Genomic DNA, 14842 nt, shown 5'->3' on the forward strand with positions numbered 1-14842 from the left:
TTCAGCTCTTTTCACTTCCTCGCAGCTAACTAGCTGTGCCAAGCAGAGGAGACAGGGACAGGTAGGCAAGTGCACCGTCATGCTCGGAAAGGAAGAGGTGGGATGCAGGCAGGACTGCTGGGGGGAAAATAATAATTAATTATTTTGGGGTTATAATGTTATAATGGGTTATAATAAATACACCAAAACATGACCTGATTATTATAGAAACAAAGCAGCAAGTGACCTGTCCCTCATTTAAAGGTATCAGAAACTATAGCTGGGCTGCTTGTACTGGCTGCACTTCACCTTTAAGAAAACAACAAAATCTAATTACGTATAGGTCATAAAAAAAAATCACATACTTATGGTGGTTGTTGGTTACCATGGTGCAAACAAAGGTTTCAATGGAAACATGAAGCAGAACATCGGAGAATTAAGATAATAAATCAGTTTCATTGAATAATAAAGCTTTGCACTTACCCATTAATTAAGGATAATCGTATGCCATAAGCTTTTGTGTGCTAGAAGTGTTGCTCTTTACCATAAATATATAGATGATTAAAAATTCAATATACCTTACAGGTAGCAGATTCATACCATCCTCTGTATATATTACGAAAGAAAGGTGTAAGCATATTTTTTTTTGGATTGTGATAGAGTGTTTCAATTATCCAACAGAATTTGAGGTTTCAATAGCAATCGAGACTTGAGAATATCTACTTGCTTAAATCTTTGTGAAAATCTTTAAACACTGATGACATAATTCAAAGATACCTACAAATGTTCAACATATAGGCTGGGGTAGTCTGCCACATCTGGTTTCCAGTCCTGAATTGAGACATACCGCATAATGCAACACACCATAACACAACACACTCTGATCTTGTATTGACCCTTCCACTTGATACATCTTTAGGTGCTTTATAATCCCTAACAACCATACCTTAAAATCCCATTGAACTATGTAGTCAATTGAGAACAAACATCTTCAGACCAGAAATAGCATCTGATTCTTGGACCAAATGAGAGATCATGCCAGATCCATAAGCCATTCAGACTAAAGGCCATGAAGGCTTCTACCTACTCCATGAATCAAGGGCAGAGAAAATCTTGAGAGCCAGGGCATCAGACCTATGGGGTTTATCCCCCTTCTCAAATGAAATGGAACTTATGAAATATTTTTAAAATTGCATTATTAAATGCCTACCCCTCTTAGGACATTTTTCCTTTTGTCTCTGAAATGGCATTTGCGGGATGAATTTTCAGACAGGGAAAATAGAATCTCAGGCTGGAGAGGTGGCAGGCTCAGGCTGCATAGATCCCAAATCCTGCCCTCTGGGTTTTTACCTAGTGCTTTGTGGAGCAACCCAGTTCCTTGGCATGGAAATAAATCAACATGCACAGACCATTTTTCTTAATTTTAGAAGAGAAACAATGAAGGTTTCAGCTTCCTCTCCCATGTAAAAAATTATGCATTTGTCTTTAATTCCCTCCTGTTTCTGTCAAATTATGCCTCACCATCTCTCAGTACTCCCTTCCAGCTGACAAATACATATTTTTATAACTTATGTTGTAGAAAAAAAAAACCACCTGAATAAATGGAGGCCCACAATAGATCAGTGGTCAAACCATTTCAGGCTGCCTACTGTAAATACGCAAAACTGGCAAACAGGTTGACCAGCTCACTGGACAGAGCATTTCAGCTCTGGGAGCACCTTTTGAGTCCAAGTTGAAGCAATAAGAGAAATAAATTAGGTGATCTGAGTTCAGCTCCTCTTGCACAAACCCATCATCCACAACCCAGTAGAAATTTGACTATTCAAAGGATGGCTTCACCTCCATGCAGCTTGAATTTTCTTGTAGACCTGATGAAGTGAATTCCTATCCACTGAAGACTGATCATAGAGTGAGGGCAGTGTGCAAGGAGCTTGTGCTGCTAACAGCACTTTGAACCTCACCAGAAGACAGAGAAACAGCAATGCTTTAATGCTCATTGATACAGGAATGGATATTTACCAGAGTATTAGCACAAATTGCAGAGATGTATGCTGAAGTGTGTAAAACGTGTACAATGCAAAGAGCGAGTGAAAGCCTTTTGTCGATTTTCAAAGGAGATCTGGGGAGAGAAAAAAAAGAAGTAAAAAATTGGAGAGGAGCAAATCCAAATCCTTCCAAACTGAACTTAAGTGCTAAACATGACCTTTGGATTTAAGAACCACACATTTTCACAGGAAGTTGAAAATACACTGGATGGGGGAACTAAAGAACAGCAGGAACAGATGCCATTATTTGGCACACAGTGGGAAGAGAAGCATAGAAAAGGCGGTCTCTGCAGAAGACATTTTCCTTCAGCTCTCTTTGTTTTCTCTTGGGGAGATAAGGATAGGCACCACATGAGGTTTTCTCCTTATATCAAAAGCCCTGGGGGAGAGAAGGAGAAGGGAAAGTTTAAAAATATTTTAAGAACCTGGTCATAAACATTTTAAGTTATCTGTTTTATAGCACAAGAAGGTTTGTGAAGAGAAGGAAACACTGAGCAGAGAGCCTGGGAGGAATTTGTTTGGATTAACTACACACTATCACTCTATCACAGAAGGAAAGATGTGGGAAAGAGAACACATAGTTTGCAGTCTTTTGTTAATTAGAGGTGCCTATTCATGAAGAAAGTGCATGTGAAATTCATTACATTGCTGGCTTATGGGCAGGGGGATGAGCTGGGTTCCCAGTGGGTAAGCTTGTCCTCTCCATGGCTGCTGGGGCTGGGGGAACAGCTGCAAAAGGGAGGCAGAGGCAAACACCATTTTCTCACCCCCTTTGGGCACAGTTTTGAGCACATATAGATGTGTCACCCTCTGTAGTTTCATTCAGCTTCTGGTTTGTTAGGAACACAAGATAAAACCAAAACGCACACCTTGAACTTTCCTGGGACTGTTGCATCATTCAAATTATGTTTCCTGAAGTGCTGCTTTGACCATGGGGAGTGGTACAAGCACATAGCCCCTTCACATGCCCACTTAATTCAAAGGAGGCTTATTGAAAGCAAATGTAATAAATGTAATAAATGATGGGTAGAGCAACCATTCAAAGAAATCAGCCAAAGAAATCACTGCTCACAATATTTTGTAAAACCTAGTCCACCTTGTGACCCTTGGTTTACATGTAAGAGGCTGAATACTTCTGCTCAAGGACTAATGACCTTTCTTTGAGTAGTCTCTGTTCAGAGACATTTGGATCAAAGAATCATTAATTAGTGGTATCTCTTTGGGGGGAAGGAGGAAGATATTATTACGATGCTTACACTTCTGAAGGTAACACTTGGTGGTAGCCTATCTTTCCCTACACTTTCGGTATACAAATTAAAGTTTTAATGACCCTATAAACATTCCTAGTTCAAAACAATGTACTAGGAAGCAAAGATAAGTTGCAGAAGATAGGAGCAAGAAAAACAATTTAAAAAATAAGAATTATTGTGAAAATCAACAAAGCATCAATCAGGTTGTGTATCAGGTCATTATTAAGACTTCATAATTTATAATTTCCTGAAGCCTCAGAGGTGAGTCCAGTGGCCTTACTGACAAGGACTCAAATGTTTAATGCTGGAATCTCTGTCTTTCTTGTTCCCACAGGTTATAAATCAGCATAGGGTGTTCTGAATGTCATGGTGAAATCAAGCAATGGGAAAAATCTATATCATAAAGAATCAGGCAAACCGTTCATTAGTAAGGAACAAGCAAAGAGCCACATCATTTTTTGAGTACATCTCTTTTAACTTTATAATATTTATTTGAGATAACCCTCTTTAATAAAATTCGCACTTTAAATTTTCCTAAGTTTTGCTCTGAACATGAGCCTGCCAAAGTTATGCACACAAACCAACTCTGAGCATGTAAATTAGGTAAACATGTTTCCCTGTCCCTTTATGGAGCTAATTTACAAATGCAAGTATATGATTTCTCCTTCCAAGATGTAAAGCACTTAAATGCTTATATTTTTCCGCACACATCCCTATTGAAATTTATGGTCTTACTGCTCAAAGTTTTAAAATGTCACTAAAGTGACCTGGAGAACCTGGGATTCGAAGAAACTGTATGTAGTCTTTGTGTGATCTGCCCCACAGCACTTCATGCCCTCCTCATGAGGTGTTAAATTCTTATAAATATTTATTCCTACATAGCTATTTTTCACATGGTATTTCAAATGCAACTCAGTTTTTACCTCTTATTTAATGGATTTTAAAGCTTTTAACTTAGGAATGGGTCAGTTGTAGCAACCCAATTGGTATGTACCTCTGGGGAGCAATGCATATATGAGATGCCTAAGGTTAGGTAAAATAGGTATAATCCATGTTGAAAGCTTTTAAGTTAAATTTTACATGTCCTCCTACTTTAAGTGTATGCACAGTCCATTGGGTGTGATTTGCATGACGATCTTTTTATGTCTTTGGCAGTGAGAAGAAGTGCTAATATGTGCTTTAATGTTACAGACCAGGCAGTTTAAAGTTGCTTTAAATGTAAATAAAAATTAGTCCTTTAAAATTCATTTGTATAGTGATAGATAACATGGAGATAAGCAAAAATGTAGAGGGAGTGAAAGGACTCATATGCCTAACAACTTGCAGAAGAGTACCTTGAGTGAGCATATTTCTTTTGTAGGCAAATCTTATTCCACAATTGAAAATGTATGTGAATCAAGTTAAGCCATTTTTTTCCATGTGAAAATATTGTTTCAGCAGTAGTCTCTAATTTCCTATATTTGCTCCAACTCCAAGCTGTACTGTCTGAGAATTAGAAACGTTGGAAGCTTCTTGTGTTTAATATGGATTGGTGCCTTTTGTCATTTGAGGGAAAAAATGAAATGACAATGGAAGCTATTTTGTTAATGTTTTTATCTATTTTGTGACTGACATCAATAACACATAACAGTCCCATTGACATTGCATCCTCTCCAATGGACCCACTGACCTGATTCAATGTCAGCTGAAATGCCTCGTACATCATAAACATACATGCATTCTCGCAGATCCATTATCCTCCCGCCCGGTCCAGGAGTGCCAGGGATCCAATACTAAGCCAACAGGAGTTTGAATTCTTTTTCTTAGTTTATATTTTCTTTCACAGTGTGAAGGAGCAACTCCATACTTTGTAGAATGTGACTGGAAGACCCCTACACATTTTATGAATACATGAATGATAATGATGTCAATAGTTGTTCAGATACTAAGGTGATAAGAGTATGGTATACGAACCCAGATAAATACCTCATACCTTGTCAGGAGAGCCTGCAAACCTGATATGTCATTCTCTCTTATTGTGCGAGAATATATGAATCATAATACTCCTATTAACATTGTACAAAGTCTGCAGTAGTTGCAGACTGCACCCAATGACAGTACAACTTTTATAAAAATATGGATATTTAATGTGTGCCCCTGCTGTGATTTCATTGCCATTAAAAGAAAGGGAAGGCTAATGAAGAGCATTCAAAGGTTTCCAGTTGGTCCCCTTGAACAGTGCACTGCAACAGTATGTATTTGTTTTACTATTGAGCCTGTTTAGCAGTCAAACTGTAGGAAATTGAATATGCACTTACTGTATAAAAATGATATGCTTGGTTAGTGATACTTCAGAAGAAATAAATGCATCAATCATAGAATAGCAGGTTGTCAAGGCTTTATATGTAGGAAAAACACAGAACAAAGAATGTAATGCATGTTAGGCACCTTTTAACAAAAGTTTCATGCCAAAGTTGATTTACAATAAACTCATCCCTCCCTCTCTCCTCCCAAATTCTTGTGAAGAAACGTTCAAAGAAATCTGAGCAAACTATCATGCTCTCTGTTCTGACGTGTGTGTAATTACAAGATCATCCTCATTGTGAATTTTCTGTTTGGTTGATTTAAGAAAAAAAAAGGTGCATACTCTTAATGCTGTTCTGCCATTCAGACTCAGAAGGGTAATTTTCTTCACAAGTTAATGGGAAGAAGACAACTTGATAATTAGCCTGGTTTACACAAGGAGCAGTGCCTACACCCAAAGCTTGCGTTGGAGGCTCAGCAGTTCTCAGGACAAGCCTGTCTGTGGAATTTCACTGAAAGATGTACTCTACCCTAAAAGCAGGGCTCTGAGCTGTGCAGTGCAGCCATCCCAGCACCATTTTTGTCCAGTGGTTCTTGTGGCCATATTGGTCATGCTCAATTTCCCATCAGAGCCTTCTGAAACGCGCAGACCTGACAGACAACCTGTACAATGCACAAGCTTTCCTGACAGCATGTGAAAGCCTACAGATTAAAACTGCCATGAAGTAGCCTATTGCTATGGACTATTGCTTTGCCTGATCCAGACCCAAAAGCATGATGCTGAGCCTGCTTCTCCCCAATGCAAGCTCAAAATCTCTGTTGTGGAACAGAGTAATACTTCAGCTAGTAAAAAATCCTGGATTTCTAGCCAGCAGCTCTCCTCTTACTCTCCATTTCTTCTTCAGGGCATCTATTCACCTTCCCATGTACGTGGCTGTCTTTATTATATGGATTTATGCTACAAACATATGGCTCTAGTTAATCTGACAATAGCTCTGCCTTCTAAGAGATCTGTTACAGAGAGGTAACTATACATTGTAAAGAAATATAACACAAATACAGGAAAGATCCTTTTATTTCAGCAACAGACAAAGACATCTTTTGAAGTTCACCTTAAATGTCCTTTATGCCAATACAACCATCCTAAATACCAATACAACTGCAGTTCATTTCTTGGGGTTTGGACATGATAAAGTCCAGTTTTAAAAACTTCTATGTCTAAATACTTATTTAAGTGTTTTATTTGCCTGCCCATGTAACCTGTGCTTCTGAAATGCATAAACGACCATTAATGCCTCATCACCCCTACGATGCGTAAAACTCCCCATTTGGATTGCCATTTGTCAGTAGTGGCATAAAAGCTAGAAAAGTTCAGTGCTGCTTTCCTTCTCCAAGTGTAGAATGAGGAAAGAGGTAAGCTGAACCAATTTCTTCTTCAAGGAAAAGAACAAAACAATGTGAATTTTATCTACAGCTTTCCTGAACAGAGAGGGCAATCTGGATGTGCTTGAAAACACCCAGGGTTCATGAGCAAGGAACATGCTTGGAGAAGCGATAGTCAATTTATCATCCCGATGCCACTTCAGCCTTTGGTACTTCTCACTTATGACTTTCTTCAACAAGAGTATTCCTGAAGAAGTGCCAAGATGGTGCTTCAAGGATAACTGTCTCCTTCAAACTCCTCCTTTCTGGGGAGACTTATGCATGAGTCACAGTGATGATATCCTCATAGTGTGATTTTATTCCCTCACCTTAATCCATCTGGCTATGTTTGTAGAATGGTGAGAAGGTACAGTAAAAGTGACTTATTGGTTTGACTTTCTGGCATTAAGCAGTTTAATAGCATGAAGGTTTGCAAAATTTGTGTTATTTAATATGTCATTGTCTGGGAAAAAAGTATTCCAAACTGAAACATATGGACATCTTTGTGTGTCTTTTGGAACAGTAATTTCAGACTGGTTTCCACATTAATCTCATTTTTGTTAATTTCACTGTTTTTATCACCCTTTGATTTCCCTTTCATCAAACAAGACCCCAAAATTACTTTTTTCCAAGGCCAAACAGATACATATACATAGTGAAGCTATGTATAGTGAAGCTCATGATGCACAAGAATGTAACGAAGATATTCATAACAGCAGAAAGCATCAGCTCTGTATGCAACTAGGAACTGAACTCTGCATCTGGAAGTGTTCCTTTGTCTAAGTTCAGGGTGCAAGTAAGGGGGTTCAGGGTGAAAGATGTCTTCTACAGAGTAATTTTTAAATGTAATTTCCATGCACTCTCAAAATAAATTGAATCAATGATTTACCCATTGGCTATCTTCTCCCCCTTACCTCTCCAAAGGTACATGCTTTTGTGGCTTTAGTATTTCATTGTTATAAATTTCTTGGTCCTCTTATGGATTTTCTTCAGGACCACTGCAGAATAAATGATCCAGAACACCTATGCAGAGTGATGCAGAAGAGGCATGTGTGTGTGTGTGTGTGTGTGTATGTACATATATATATCTGGTTCTAGCCCTTTAGCACCACCTTGGACTCTAGTCCAGCTGAGGACTTTCCGTGGCCTAAACCAAATATTTCTATCCACTGTGAAATGGAATTACAAATTTATAACTCTGCTAAAACTAAGTCTAGATGAAGACCTTCATGTTTTTATAAAATCATAGAATCATAGAATAGTTAGGTTTGGAAAGGACCTTAAGATCATCATGCCATGGGCAGGTATACGTCACACTAAACCATGTCACCCAAGGCCTCGTCCAACCTGGCCTTGAACATTGCCAGGGATGGAGCATTCACAACCTCCGTGGGCAACCTATTCCAGTGCCTCACCCACCCTAACAGGAAAGAATTTCTTCCTTATATCCAATCTAAACTTCCCCTGTTTCAGTTTTAACCTGTTACCCCTTGTCCTATCACTACAGTACCTAATGAAAAGTCCCTCCCCAGCATCCCTATAGGCCCCTTCAGATATTGGAAGGCTGCTATGAGGTCTCCACGCAGCCTTCTCTTCTCCAGGCTGAAGAGCCCCAACTTCCTCAGCTTGTCTTCATACAGGAGGTGCTCCAGTCCCCTGATCATCCTTGTGACCCTTCTCTGGACTTGTTCCAACAGTTCCATGTCCTTTTTATGTCCAGGACACCAGAACTGCACACAATACTCCAGGTGAGGTCTCACAAGAGCAGAGTAGACAGGCAGGATCACCTCCTTCAAGCTGCTGGTCACACTGCTTTTGATGCAGCCCAGGATACGGTTGGCTTTCTGGGCTGCAAGTGCACACTGAAGCCAGCTCATGTTCATTTTCTCATCAACCAACACCCCCAAGTCCTTCTCTGCAGGGCTGCTCTGAATCTCTTCTCTGCCCAACCTGCAGCTGTGCCTGGGATTGCTCCAACCCAGGTGTAGGACCTTGCACTTGTCATGGTTAAACTTCATAAGGTTGGCATCAGCCCAGCTCACATGCATGTCAAGGTCCCTCTAGATGGCATTCCTTCCCTCCAGGGTATCAACCGAACCACACAGCTTGGTGTCATCGGCAAACTTGGTGAGGGCGCACTCAATCCCACTGTCCATGTCAGCGACAAAGATGTTGAACAAGACCGGTCCCAGAACTGATCCCTGAGGGACAGCACTCGTTACTGGTCTCCAGCTGGACATTGAGCCATTGACCACAACTCTTTGCATGCTTCCATCCAGCCAGTTCTTTATCCACCGAGTGGTCCATCCGCCAAACTGATGTCTCTCCAATTTAGAGCCAAGGATGTCGTGTGGGACAGTGTCAAACACCTTACACAAGTCCAGGTAGATGACATCAACTGCTCTACCCCTGTCCATCAGTTCTGTAGCCCCATCATAGAAGGCCACCAAATTGGTCAGGCAGGATTTCCCCTTAGTGAAGCCATGCTGGCTGTCAACAAGCACCTTGTTGATTTTCATGTGCCTTAGCATGCCTTCCAGGAGAATCTGCTCCAAGATTTTGCCAGGCACAGAGGTGAGACTGACTGGTCTGTAATTCCCTGGGTCATCCATTTTCCCCTTCTTGAAAATGGGGGTTATATTTCCCTTTTTCCAGTCATCAGGAACTTCACCTGACTGCCATGATTTCTCAAATATGATGGCCAGCGGCTTTGCAACTTCATTCGCCAGCTCCTTCAGGACCCATGGATGGATTTCATCAGGACCCATGGACTTGTGCACCTTCAGATTTTTAAGATGGTCTCAAACCAGATCTTCATTCTCACAGTCCCTGCGTCTGCCTTCCAAGACTTGGGTGGTGCGGTCAGAACCTTTGCCAGTGAAGACTGAAGCAAAGAAGTCATTCAGAACCTCAGCCTAGTCTGTTTTTTATTTGCTATATACCTGTAGAATCCCTTCCTGTTTTCCTTAATATCCTTAACCAAGTTTAATTCTAACTGAGCCTTAGCTTTCCTAACCTGGTCCCTAGCTTCCCAGACAACATCCCTGTACTCTTCCCATGCCACCTGTCCTTGCTTCCACTTATTATAAGCCTCTTTTTTCCTTCAAATTTTCGTCAGGAGCTCCTTTTCCATCCAAGGAGGTCTCCTGGCCCTCCTGCTGCACTTCCTTCTAGCTGGGATGCAACACTCCTGAGCTTGTAGCAGGTGATCCTTGAATATCAACCAACAGTCTTGTGCCCCCCTGCCCTCTAGGGCTGTATCGCATGGAACCTTCCGAAGCAGGTTCCTGAAAAGGCCAAAGTCTGCTCCCTTGAAGTCCAGGGCAGTGAGCTTGCTGCATGCTCTTCTCACTGTCCTGAGGATCTCAAATTCGAGCATCTCATGATCGCTGCATCCAAGGCTGCCCTGGAGCGTCACATTTCCAACGAACCCCTCCCTGTTGGTGAGCACGAGATCAAGCATGGCACCTCTCCTTGTCGCCTCCTCTATTGCAGAAGGAAGTTGTCTTCCACACAATCAAGGAACCTCCTGGATTGGTTGTGCCGGGCCGTACCGTCCTTCCAACAGATGTCAGGGTGGTTGAAGTCACCCATGAGAACAAGGGCCTGCGAGCGTGAGGCTTTTCCTATCTGTCTATGGAGTGCTCCATCCGCAGGTTCTCCTTGATCAGATCCCCACAGTAATGTCTCCCATAGCTATATTCCCTTTAACCCTGACCCACAAACTCTCTGTTATCTGCTCACCTGTCCCCAGACAGAGTTCCATACTCTCCAGCCTATCCCTAACATAAAGAGCAACTCCCCCTCCCCGCCTGCCAGGCCTGTCTTTCCTAAAGAGCCTGAAAACTTCCATTCCAACACTCCAGTCATAGGAGCCATCCCACCATGTTTCTGTGATGCCTATTATATAATAACCCTGTAGATGTGCACACATCTCTAATTCCTCTTGTTTGTTCCCCATGCTATGGGTGTTTGTATAGAGGCATCTGAGCCGAGCTCCAACTGAAGCCGGCTCATTGGCTGGAGCGGCTGGGATATCTCTACATTGCTCCAAGCATTTATTATAGGTTCTGGCAACTGACTGGGTGTTTTGGGATGGAATGATGCCCCCTCCCCCAACACATCTGGTTTAAAGCCTCCTTGACCAGTCTGGCAAGCCTCCTACCAAAACTGTTCTTTCCCTTCTTTATCAGACCAGCTCCACCAGCCCCCACTGGACGTGGCCTACGGACTTGGGTCCCATGTTCAAGACACCCAAACCCCTGACTATGACACCACCCTTTTAACCATTTATTAACCTGGCAAATCCTCCTAGCTTTTTTTAGGTCCTCCCCAGTATCCTGGAGTATTGATGAAAAGACTATCTGAGCTACAGAGCCCCTAACTACCTCTCCCAGGGCTCTTATGGTGAGGTTAATACTGCCACTAAATTTTTTAATACCATGCAGCCTAGTTATAGCCTGGTGTGATCTCCCCGTGAGTGTTTTTAATGTTGTAAACTGATTCTGCTAAGCCTTGTGCACCCAAAAACTTCTGGACACCAACCAGATTCCTTTCAATAACCCTCACTGTGGCACCATGAGCTGAAGACCCTGAAGCTTTTTAGGCTTTTCTGAAAATCTTGATAGTCTGGGAAATAAGTCTATGTGTAGCTGATGAGTTCTTTCTGATGCTGTAGATGTTATGAATATATGTCACAAATGCATCTACCATCAAACCTTGCTGGATGGCTGCACTGGGGAGCAGGCCTGGACAAAAGGTAAAAAAGCCAAGCCAGTGCCAAGTTGCTATGCAAGCAGCACAGTGTCCACTTGTTCAGGCTTACCAGGACAGCCAAACTCCAGAAAGTAAGAGCTCCTTTCATTTCCATCATAGATGACCATGCAAATGTAGGAGGATAGGAGAATTGTACAGAGAATTGCAGGAGAGTGAGTTTGGCTCCATAGCCGGGTGGAAATTAGGCTAATTTTAAGTGTGCTATGAAGCATGTGCTGGATTTAAATTACTTTCTGGAAGATTTGATTCTGTTTATCTTATCTCTTTTTCACAGGTAGTGTGTTAAGCTCAGTGTCTGAGAGAAGTTCTGCAACACCTTGGAGCCTCCAGACGCCATTCTGGTGTTTCAGAAAACCTCACTAGGAAGAACCAGCTGTAGAAAGGAGCTCAAAGGCGGGGGGGGTCTATACTCAGTAAATGCACCAGTGGGACCATACTGTAGCCTAATTATATGACAGTAATCTTAAAAGTGAAAATATCCAGGAATGGATCCCATCACTGCAAGCTGATGGATGTTGAGCAAGGGGAACACAGCTAAGTTGTGGGACTTGCTGTCAGCTCCCTTCTGCTCCTCAGTGAGCAGTTCCCTGGATAAACAAAGCTGGTACCAGCAAGCGTAAGACCAGAGAAAAGCAGAGGTGCCAAAGAAGGGGAAGTTAAATGGATAAATACTCACAAAGCTGTTAGAAATATGAAGTACTAACAGCAAGTCATATAATATATAGCGCTTTTCATTCTGGGACAAGGGGGGATGATTTGGAAGTGGTATTGAAGCCAGCCTTCAGCACAGACACTTGTCAAGTGGCAAGCAGCGTTTTTGATGTTAATAGAAGCAGCATATTGTACTCCAACACTTCAGATTCAACCCTGTTCTCATAAAAAATACCCTTGGATTTCTTGTAAACATGAAGAAAAAATAAGGTGTCAGTCACAGAGAACTCCATCAAAGATATCCATATAGGACAACTCAGTTTATCTGCCTAATGAGTTTGAAAAGTTAAGGTAATTTTGTCTATACCCAGGCATATTTTTATTTCAGGTATTCTAGCTATTTCTAATGTAACTTGTTATGTTTTGCTTATTGCTTGTCTTTCTGTAGAGATAGGTTGCTATTCAGATACATTTTTTTCTCTTTGTTATCAAGGCTGATGTGATAAAAACAGAAGAGAAACAAGGAGATACAGGAGGAATATCCAGAAAGTGTTTCCACACTGCAAAAGATTGACACAGAAGAATAAAATACAGGGTAAGTACTGGATCTCTACTAAGTACTGGTGTAAGATATTGCCCATCAAGTACTTCAAACTGATTCAGTCTCTCTTGTCATCAGTTTATTGTCTGCGGTACTACTTCTGAGTCAGCCCAGGTACTGAACTATGCTGTAGAGTTAGTCAAAGGCAATACAATAATAGTGTAAAAGTTGCAGGAGGCGAATGCAATTGCTGGAAATTCTATTGATGGCATTACTTATTTATTTAGTAGACAGAATTTAGAATGGGAATAAGGATTTGTCTGTCACCATCACATCAGCCATCAGCTCAGCACTGCCCTAGGCAATGAGTATGCTGTTACTAATTTTAGTTTGATTTGTTGTCATTCAGTCCAGATAATTTTTGAGGTTCATTTAGTTGCTGTTAATAAAAAAGAAAGACAGAAATACTGTATACTGGCAAGGGAGGGTACTCAGAAATCCACTCCTCAAATCACAGTCCCTTCAGTTTTTGCTAGAGACATGACAGTGAGTTAGTTATTTCCTTCAGAGACAGGAGCAACAACTTGACTTCTCTTCATCACATGGTGCTTTCTCTTGGGGGACCAGTGTCACAGCCACATCCTGCAGACTGCATTGCATTTGCGCTGCCTTCTGAAAGAGCACTTCTTATGCTGAGCGCTGAAGGGTTCATACTTAAGAGGAAGAGATTGAGAGAAAATGTAGTAGAGGTACTCAAAATAATGATTGAAGATGAATGAGTTGCTGTTCTGCAGTCTCTAAATGCCATCATTAGAGCTGAGTAGTTGGTGTTGGTAGAAGGAGGTGTTGCCTTTGCTCAAGTAGTGATTAAACCATGCAATTCACTTCCATGGGAAAGTGAGTCAGAATTTTCTGAAATTTAAAAAGGCTGTACTTGCCATTTCTTTATTTATTTGCATGGTATTCAAAGCCCAGTGGACAGAGACAGCTAAGCTGACACAAGAGGTCATTTCCAGCTCACAATGGCTTTGGGGCACAAATTATTCACTTGCCAAAGTAATACTTTGTTCTTTCCTAGCACCATTCCTGTATTGTCACCATTTTACAGTCATTAAGTGTCTCTAAATCCCTCTGCTGCCCTGCATGTTGCCTTTGATGTAGGTGAGAACAGATATATCCACTTAACAAATGTGTGGTGGATTGACCCTGGCTGGATGCCAGGTGTCCCCCCAAAGCCACTCTATCACTCCCCTCCTCATCTGGACAGGAGAAAGAAAATATAATGAAAGGCTTATGGTTCAAGATAAGGACAGGGAGAGATCACTCACCAATTGCCATCACAGGCAAAATAAACTTGACACGTGGAAAAAAATTAATTTATTACCCATCAAATCAGAGAAGAATAATGAGAAGTAAACTCAAACATTTAAAGCACCTTCCCCCCACCTCTCCTTTCTTCACAAGGATAACTTTACTCCCAAATTCTCTACCCCCTCCCTCCAAGCAGTGCAGGGGATGGGGAATGGGGGCTGTGGTCAGTTCATCACATGTTAATTCTGCTGCTTCTTCCTCCTCAAGAAGGAGGATTCCCCAAATTCTTCCTCTGCTCCAGTGTGGGATCCCTCCCACAGGAGACAGTTCTCCATGAACTTATCCCAGCAGCACTACCACCATCGAAGATGGGCTTGGCCTTGGATAATGGTGGGTCTGTCTTGGAGCTCGCTGCATTGGCTCTGGTAGACATAGGGAAAGCTTCTGGCAGCCACCCTGGTAGCCTACCTGCTACCAAAACCTTGCCACACAAACCCAATAGAGAATGATAAACTAGTGAGACACAGAAGTGTAGCCACTGACAAAAGCATACACATCAAGTAAAAATTATGGAAAAAGGACCA

The sequence above is a fragment of the Pezoporus wallicus genome, unplaced genomic scaffold (genome assembly GCF_028554395.1).
Source record: "Pezoporus wallicus isolate ANWC-B61680 ecotype Strahan unplaced genomic scaffold, APGP_CSIRO_Pwel_v1 contig_13243, whole genome shotgun sequence".
Taxonomy (NCBI): domain Eukaryota; kingdom Metazoa; phylum Chordata; class Aves; order Psittaciformes; family Psittacidae; genus Pezoporus; species Pezoporus wallicus.